Genomic DNA, 8,898 nt, shown 5'->3' with positions numbered 1-8,898 from the left:
TAAGTCACTTATTTTTATTTGGGAGTATTATTTTTAGAAGTCCGGATTAATTAGAAAGTATTTGTTTATTTAAATAATAATTTTTGGTCTATGGCTTCTATTTTTTGACAACTAAAGAAAAAGAAAATCTCATGAGACGTCACTGTTAGTCTGACGTCTACGCATCCGCTAATTTACTGTTGTTTTGGATTGTGGTTTTGACAGCATCTGAGCAATTTAGTGAACTATCGGGGCTTCTTAAAATGGACATAACTTTTACCTCCCAACTTTTAAAAATATAATAATTTTAAAATAAGCTTGTCTATCATATTAGCTACCAATTTAAACAAAAAGTAAACCTAAACATGATATTTTATAAGCTGTACGAATTCTTCATACAAACCTGCCGTTCGCCTTTAACATAATATGTATAACATTGTATATACATACATATATAAAACACGCTCTTTTTCTTATAGGCAGAGACCAGAGACTAGCAAATTTTCTTACCTTACAATGTACCAACTAACTTTTTACTCGCAACTATCACAATACCAACATCACCTATTCTTCATTGGTCTACTACAGTAACGATCTATGTAAGCCAATTCAGATTACTATTATATTCCTCGAGTTTTAGCTAGTTAGTTAGTTAGTTTTAATGTAATTTCATATTTATATTATTATTATTAATTTTCCTTCATTCTGATCACACCTAGAAACTACACAAATTAAATAGTATTATGGCTTTCCATTAATAAACTTAATTGTAGTAACATGACGTATCTTATCTGATCGTCCATTTCTGATCCATTAGTGTTTCATATTGAGTTACATTTTAGTTGAAACGTTTCCGGTGTGACGTCACGATACGTTGTAAGATAAGAATAAATTCCTTTGTAGGACAAAGTAGTTTATAAATAAGACAAAGTGTGTCTGTCTAACTGTTGGTTTGGGAAGACTAGTTTGATCGTTAAGTGTGTTTGGTAGTGTTGGTAGTAGCTCCTTACATCATCAATGATTTTTACCTAATAGAAATATTTTATTAAAACCATTTGGCGATTAAAAAGTGGCCTGGAGTTTCTTCCCAGCTCTTCTCATTGGCCCTACCTTCCAAACTGGCGGTAAATTAATTCATCATTGAGTATTATAAGTGTCAGCATGTACCAAGATAAGGATGAAGGTGGTCCAGAGCCCTAATAACATACTTGCTCAATTTAAATCAAAGTTAGTCAATTTGAATTCAATCTTAAATCTATAAAAATGGGTTCAATAATATAATAGGTTTAAGGTCAAACGAAGTCCAGGTGAGAACAAAAAGACTAGTCATTAAAATAAATTATTTGTCGTGAATGATTCCTGTACTTACAAATTAATGTTAACCACAAATAAATAAATGTTGAATTAGAAACGTACAACCGTTCTTTTTATAGAATTTCTATTACTCTCAGGTAGGTCGTAGTTCTCAGAAATCTCTTTTAGTTACCAAGCGATACAATTTAATCAAGAAATATATAAATCATAATTACGGAATTAACTTTCAGAAATAATTGGATTATAAATCTTAGAAAGTTGTAGGCAGTTTCAATTAAGATCTTATTATATAACTTGTTTCAAGGCCTTCATTGAAATACAGCGCGAATTCAAGGCGTTTTTGTATTAAATTGAAATGTCGATAATGTATTCAAATATAGCTTAAAATACTAAATTCATAATATTACCAAACATATCCTTTATTATCCTATTGATGAATACAAATCTCTGTAGGTCAGAGGCGAAAGAGTCTAGTCTTCCATGCTTAAATGCGTTATAAATTCATAAGCACCCATTTAAAACATTAAAAAAAAACCTTTAAGAACTCTTACTAAAACGCATAGTACGAAGGTTTTTCCTTTATTAATAAAGGAATTTAAAAATTATCTTAAAATACGCCTGAAGAGTCACAATCTAATTTCTTTGCCTTCTTGATGAGTCTAGGAAATTGAATAGTTGGAAATACATTTTATACTGGTATTTTATATTATTAATAGGAAATGGAATGATGAAAATGCATATCATATTATTTATACCAACTATTATCTATGAACCAAACTTCACTAAAACTATTTATACTACGAATTTAATATTTACTAGCCTTTGCTCGGAAAACCACATAAAATTTAGCAGCAGTTGCGTAAACTGATTGTGGTCTTTGTAGATAAAGTTTAACATAGTCCTCGCACATTATTTCACGCTGAAAATCCTCGAGCTGTTGCCAAGCGGTATGAATTGTTCTTTTGACGCGGTTTTTTTATATACAATAAAAATATTATGTTACTTTGCCTTTGTGTAGAGTGGCTGCCGATCACGAAATCTTGAGTTGTATCTATTCACGAGTTGGGAAAAAGGCTGTTGTCTTTTCTAATTTTTAAAAAATATTTCTTAATAGTAGTTATATAACGTGCTTGGTATATGGCAATAGGCTCGCCCTTATTCTTGCCTCCTATTATATTGGGCTAACGTTGTAAATAACGAAAATGTTAGTATTTCATACACTTCTACTTTTTGGGAACAGGCGTGATGATATTTATATAAGTAAGTTTAGCATTAAAAGTCCTGACTAAACTGAATTGATACTATACTTAAACATGAATGAATTACAAATGCATTTTCCACTATGTACTAACTGGTTAGTAGGAACTACTTCAGTTTAAAACTTTTAGCAAACGCATAAATTACTACAAGTTTTCTGCATAAAATATTACATTTGCATGCATTAAAACAAACTAACTTTTACATTATATCCTAGTATAAAAAGAGGCGTTAGCTGCTTTAAAAAGGTAGGTGCCGTAAGATTATAATATATCTATTAATCAAGTATCGAAAACATTATGTGATCAATGTGTTCAAGTCTCTGCATCAAACGAAACTCTAATTTCGGACATAAAAAATAGTATTAGTGTTAAAAAAATCAGCTGCTTTCTAGTTTGCAACCAAGAGTAATTTATGCCAATATGTTAGTAGTTCCCAGGTTTCCAGGTCCCAGGTAAGATGCATGTTTGCAAAAAATCCTATAGTACTATATAGTAAACATGAACGCCAAAGTTTATACCGTAACAGAAGAAACTAATAGCAAATCTCCTTGCAATTTAAAACTTTGCCTTTTAAGAACAAAATACACGTGTAGAATTAAAATTCAAAGTCTACAGCCACGAGGGTAGTTCGAGAATTAAATGAACAGTTATCGTAGGCGTGTCGCTACGGGCTACGAAGGCACGTAGCATTTTAATGCGTGCTACGAAGCTGCTACGGAAATCCTGTTAGACGCTTAATGCAAAGGTCTACTATAATATTCTAAAACTATTAATAGTTTTACTTGTAATTATATTTTTTGAGATAGAATTAATACTTATTATGTCAGAGTATGAAATCTACTAAAGACTTCTTAGACAATTTATAAGCAGGTTTTTCTTCTAATAACATTGATGGTTGGTAACATTTATATCATAGCAATCGAGTTTAAGATTATAGAAATTTCAATTAAACAACTTGTATTTAAAATATATTTTAATAAAATCCTACGCAGAAACCTGGGAAAAATAAGGAAAACTTGGCCTGCAACTAATACACTTTGTGAAAAAGAAACCCAATTTTAAACGGAATTGAATTAAGTCTAAGGCAATTTCAACGCTAGTTACATCTCTGGACGACTGCATTCATTTGGTTTCTGGCAAGCCTGCGCCTATTAAAAATTCACTCGGGTGCTTTTTATGTTACTTATAAAAAGTTAATTACATATGTTTGTAATAGAATGTTGATCTATTCTTATATCCTGAACTGTGGTCTAGGTACATACAGACATACACAAAATGACACCTTTTTCTCATAGGAGTAGGCAGAGACCAGAGGACGCCACTTGGTACGATCCTTACAAACTGTCTTTACCTTATTCATATCTATACTTCTTGTCTTACAGGGTTAGGTATCTAATAATATCAAATCTGTAAGCTATTTTTTTTCTTTTGTAAGAGCTGGTGCACAAAAATATACTCTTGTTAACGCTAATTCATTTCGTCATGAGAATAAATAATTTTTTAACATACCTTTCAATAGTCGTTTGCTACTTGATGAGTGTTTATAATTTAACATTTTCAGCATAAACATTGCTGTTGAAACTGAATTTTAGAATCAAAAACTTGCAACACGCAAGCATAATTTAAATAAACGGTGATAAAATCTGTAGTGTTATTAATTTAATATATTTTATACAAGCGTAAAAAAAAATATTGAATCAAATTAAAATGCAATCACGAGCAAGACATGCCACGAAAAAAAAACTCCACTCCATTTTTAACACCTTAAAAGCACGATACATGCAAAAATGTATACTTAATATGATATGCGAGAAAGTCTGCGTGTTTGTTACGTCTATATGGCTGTGTCATTTATTTGATGAATAAAGCATAAAATACAAAAACAATACTTTTTCTTAATCTATGTTACAATTCAGGTTTTGGTGTTTCCACTTGGGTTTTAAGTAAAAATGCCTGCGTTAGGAGCAACTGCTCTTCTATAGCCACACTAAATTAGTTGTTACACACAAATTATCCGGGATCAAACATAGATAACTTATTGAATTAATCTCTTAGAAGCTACATAACCAAAGACTTTTTACTCAGGCGCATGCATGAGCTTCAGCCAGTATTTTATAATAGTTCAAAACACGTGACTTTCGTTAAAATTCTAGTTTAATCAACAATTATACATTATTCAACACAACAATTTTATGCAGAAATATTTTCAAAAACTGTTTGAAATGTCTACAAATCTCCCCATTCCTTTAGCACATTCACACATTTCAACTGCAAAATTAATTCAGGTTAATGAAGTACTAACAGTGTGACGTCACTAAGCGAGTAAATAAAGTGTTATTGTGACGAAAGTGTGGGTGAGACCGCACTCGTGACGTCACAGCGCCACGACGTTTCATTACGTTAAAATGTGACCCAAGTAATGAGAGAGTGGGTGATATTATGTGGTGTAAGCACTTGTCCACAACCTACCTGCCTTCCTAGGTGACGTGTATTTGGTACTAGCTTAGGTAATATGAAGGGTGCGGAGGGGTAATTTCGTACCACAATAGACTATCGACAGTCGACTAGCTAGCGGGAACTTTGTATGAAAATCTAGTCTGCGCTCCCAGCGCCTTACTTAAGAACTATCAATTCTAATATTTTTAAATGACAAACGCGCGCTCAATAATGTCAAGTGCGGGAAACCCACAACTGCTACGTTTGAAAAAAAAAAATGTATGACCTTTTAGTTACGGAGAGATAATTAAACAAAAAAAACTAAATATACCGTACAAGTATTGTATTGCCGACATCTTAAGCCTCGTACTTAAGTCGCGAGGCAATATTTAGGTCTCTTTTCTTTCAGATCGAAATGAGCGGGACCGAGATATTGCCTCGCGAGGCTGCTCGGTCAGTCAGTACGCGGCTTAAGATGTCGGCAATGTGCCACCTCGAATGTGATACCGTGCTGAAAGATTTCGAGGTTGATCTAACAGTCGCATTATTTAGATAGTAATGAAAAACAAAAATAGCTTAAGGATTATGTTTCAAATCGCATATCTCTTATTACTTGTACCATAGTAAACCTATTCTGGACGCAAGTAAATAGTCACTCGCCATCCGAATCCTTTGAAAGACGCTATGAATACACATATATCATATCACATTTCACACAGTAATTTAATGGAAACGTTTATCATATTAGCTGTATGCATGTTTGTCGCACGTGCAGTTTTGTGTTGAAGTATGCAAGCAAATTCTGGGAATTGGAATTCGTGAAAACATTTGTTTCGGTAATTGCAACTGAATTTACAAAGGTTATACTGGGAAACTGTGAAGCTTGTAATTAACCAAATTGTAAATGGCAATTGTACATTAAATTATTACGTAACCTCACGCCTGTTATACCTATGTATAACCTGTCTATGTCTGTCTGTTGCAATATACGCAAAAACTCCTGGAAAGATTTTCTTACGATTTTCTCCAACAGGCAGAGTGTTTTATGGGATAGGTATATTGTTTCAGTATTTAGCTATACCTTTTGAAAAAATATAAGTGACCTTATTTACATTGAACCCATTTGAAAAAGTAATTAAAATTTCAAGCTAAGTCATGCACAAAAAAAACTGATCTGAGTATCGATAAGAACTATTCGTTAAATTTCGTTATATACTATTCACACGGCGTATTCAATTAAAACTTTTCAATTCGCTACTTAATTTCACGAAATACAACCTCATGATAGTGCAATACAGCCTAGCTGACTAACCCTAGATATTTTACCGACTAGATAAGGTTACTTTCTGCAGGTATTTTTTTCAAACAACGGATAACTTAAGGAAAAAATAAGCTCCAATGTCAATTGTTGTATGGAAAACCTATAAAATAAGTCAGACAGGCCTGATATTATTGTATTAACATATTGTCTATGTATGGGTTTCAAAACTCCCAAAAGGAACAGCCTCATTAACATACGGTTTTTGTATGAATTTCAATGTAACCAAAATATTCTAAGCAAAAAGAAATATGCGTAAGCTTATAAATTTTGTCTAAGTTACTCAAAGCTTTTTGAAAATATTGTTTACTGCAGTATTGGCTAGAAATGCTGATCAGTACCACCATCAGCAAAACAGACAACTACCGACAATTGTTATAATAATATGAAAACCTCATCAGCGCCCTAACGACTGTAATAGTTATTTATTTCTTAAATTTCAAATTTACCTCAACGACTGTATATAATCGCTTTACAGTCTCTACCGTTATAATCAACAGTAAGTATTACTCGTTACATTATTATTTTATGCTTGTACGTGAAATTTCATATCCAATTATTTTATATCTATGTTTCTATCCACACCTGTAATTGGATTTTGTGTTGTATTGATTAATGGCAGTTCACGGTCAAACAAATTGATTTGCTTGAAATTGTTCAACATGCTCTTTATGCTTGGTTGAACATGCATAAATCATTTCGAAAGAAAGACTTTACGATTATAAGCGATGTGATAGAGTGACTACTTTTACATTTATCTGAATGGTTCGCTAGAAATGGCGGCAACCGATCGAGTACTTTGATGGAAGGCTTTGCTGAACAATGAGATAGTATTGTTAAATTGCTGGGTGATAAAAAAAAGTGATATAATTTATTCAGAGTAAGATATTATTCTTGTAATATTGGTAAAAAAGCGACCTGAATGTCCGAAAATTATTTAAAACTGTACCAATGCCACATAAAGATAACATATCTATAAATGCTTTAGAATAGATAAAATTATGCTAATTATAGAAAATTACAAAAGAAAATAGCAAAACAATAAAATTGAATTCAACATAACTTTATAAAACAATTACTTCACAAATGAACTAGGAATTTTACTTCGTTTAAAATTTTCTTTCCATTTTACAATATGAAATGCAAACAGTAAATAGTAGCGCCTCATCTTAATTAAGAATAAAACGAATAAGAACGGTTACGTCCCGTGGAGAACAACTTGGCTCTTTTTTACTTTCAAGAAATTGTCGGTTCTGTGTAAATTTTTATAAAACACTAGCTGACTCGCGCAACTTTGCTTGCGTTACATAAGTGAGAGTGGGTCATAATTTTCCCCCTTTTTGTAGTATTTTTTGATGCTACTCCGCTCCTTATGGTCGTAGCGTAATGTTATATGGTCTTTAGCCTTCCTCAATAAATAGAATATCCAACAGTAAACAACATTTTTCAATTTGCACCAGTAGCTTTTAAGATTAGCGCGTTTAACCAAACAAACAAACAATCTCTAACATACGATTATTGTAACCAACAATATAGCTATATTGGTAATTAGAAATAATTTCCTCCCATTTAGAAAATACTGAGGTCCTACAAGGTTTTTTCAAAATGGTAGCAGATTTAGAAAGCGATTTTCCGAAAACTATTCTCTGCAATCTTCTCAAATAAGAATTTGATCGCTCCATTACTTTTTGGCTAAATTGGCTCTCTATGCCAACCTCACCTTCTTAATGAAATGATATCTAATAATTTACTAAATAACTGTCTTAGCAGCGTGCGAAATCGGAAATCGAACCTGTGGCGATGTTCATTCCGAGCTATAAAACCCACAGTTATTACCACTTACTGCTCCCATACTATAAAAAAACCCTTGAAAACCGAAAGCTTTAGAATAGAAGTCATTTTGTACTAAAACTAAAACATTTTTATCAATTGATTTTCAACCCTATTTCTTAAGTATAGAGTATTAAATATAACGAAGGTTTATTCAGATATGAAGTAAAGTTTTAAGTAACCACCATAAATGTTGGTTTTGTGAGAGATTAGTTTAATATTTTGTGGTTTTCGTTACCTATTTCTACATCTTCAGATAGAAAAGGCATGCATCAGGCATATAAAAAAAATCCACGTACGAAGCTACTGAAAAAAAACTTACCATGGTCATACAACATATTATTATCTATACTATATATACCTACTATTAATTTAATTTTAATTAATATTATAAAGCTGAAGAATTTGTTTGTTTGATTGATTGTTTGTTTGTTTGAACGCGCTAATCTCAGAAACTACGAGTTCGATTTGAAAAAATCTTATAATGTTAGATAGCCCATTTATTGAGGAAGGCTTTAGGCTATATAATTTAACGCTACAGCCAGTAGGAGCTGAGTAGCAACGAAAAATGTTACAAAAAAAGGGAAAAATTCTCTCTAGCTAGTTAAAAATAAGTTCTGAACTAAACGATCAATCAATAACATCTATTCAACACATAAAATCCAATATCCATCTTCTCACAGCAAAAACCAAAGCGATGTGAAATTACCCCATTATTGCTAAGAAAGCATTTTACAAACATTATTAGATCCCATTCGAAAA

Source organism: Anticarsia gemmatalis, chromosome 13 (assembly GCF_050436995.1).
Source record: "Anticarsia gemmatalis isolate Benzon Research Colony breed Stoneville strain chromosome 13, ilAntGemm2 primary, whole genome shotgun sequence".
NCBI classification, from domain to species: Eukaryota; Metazoa; Arthropoda; class Insecta; order Lepidoptera; family Erebidae; genus Anticarsia; species Anticarsia gemmatalis.
This window is presented reverse-complemented; position numbering follows the sequence as displayed.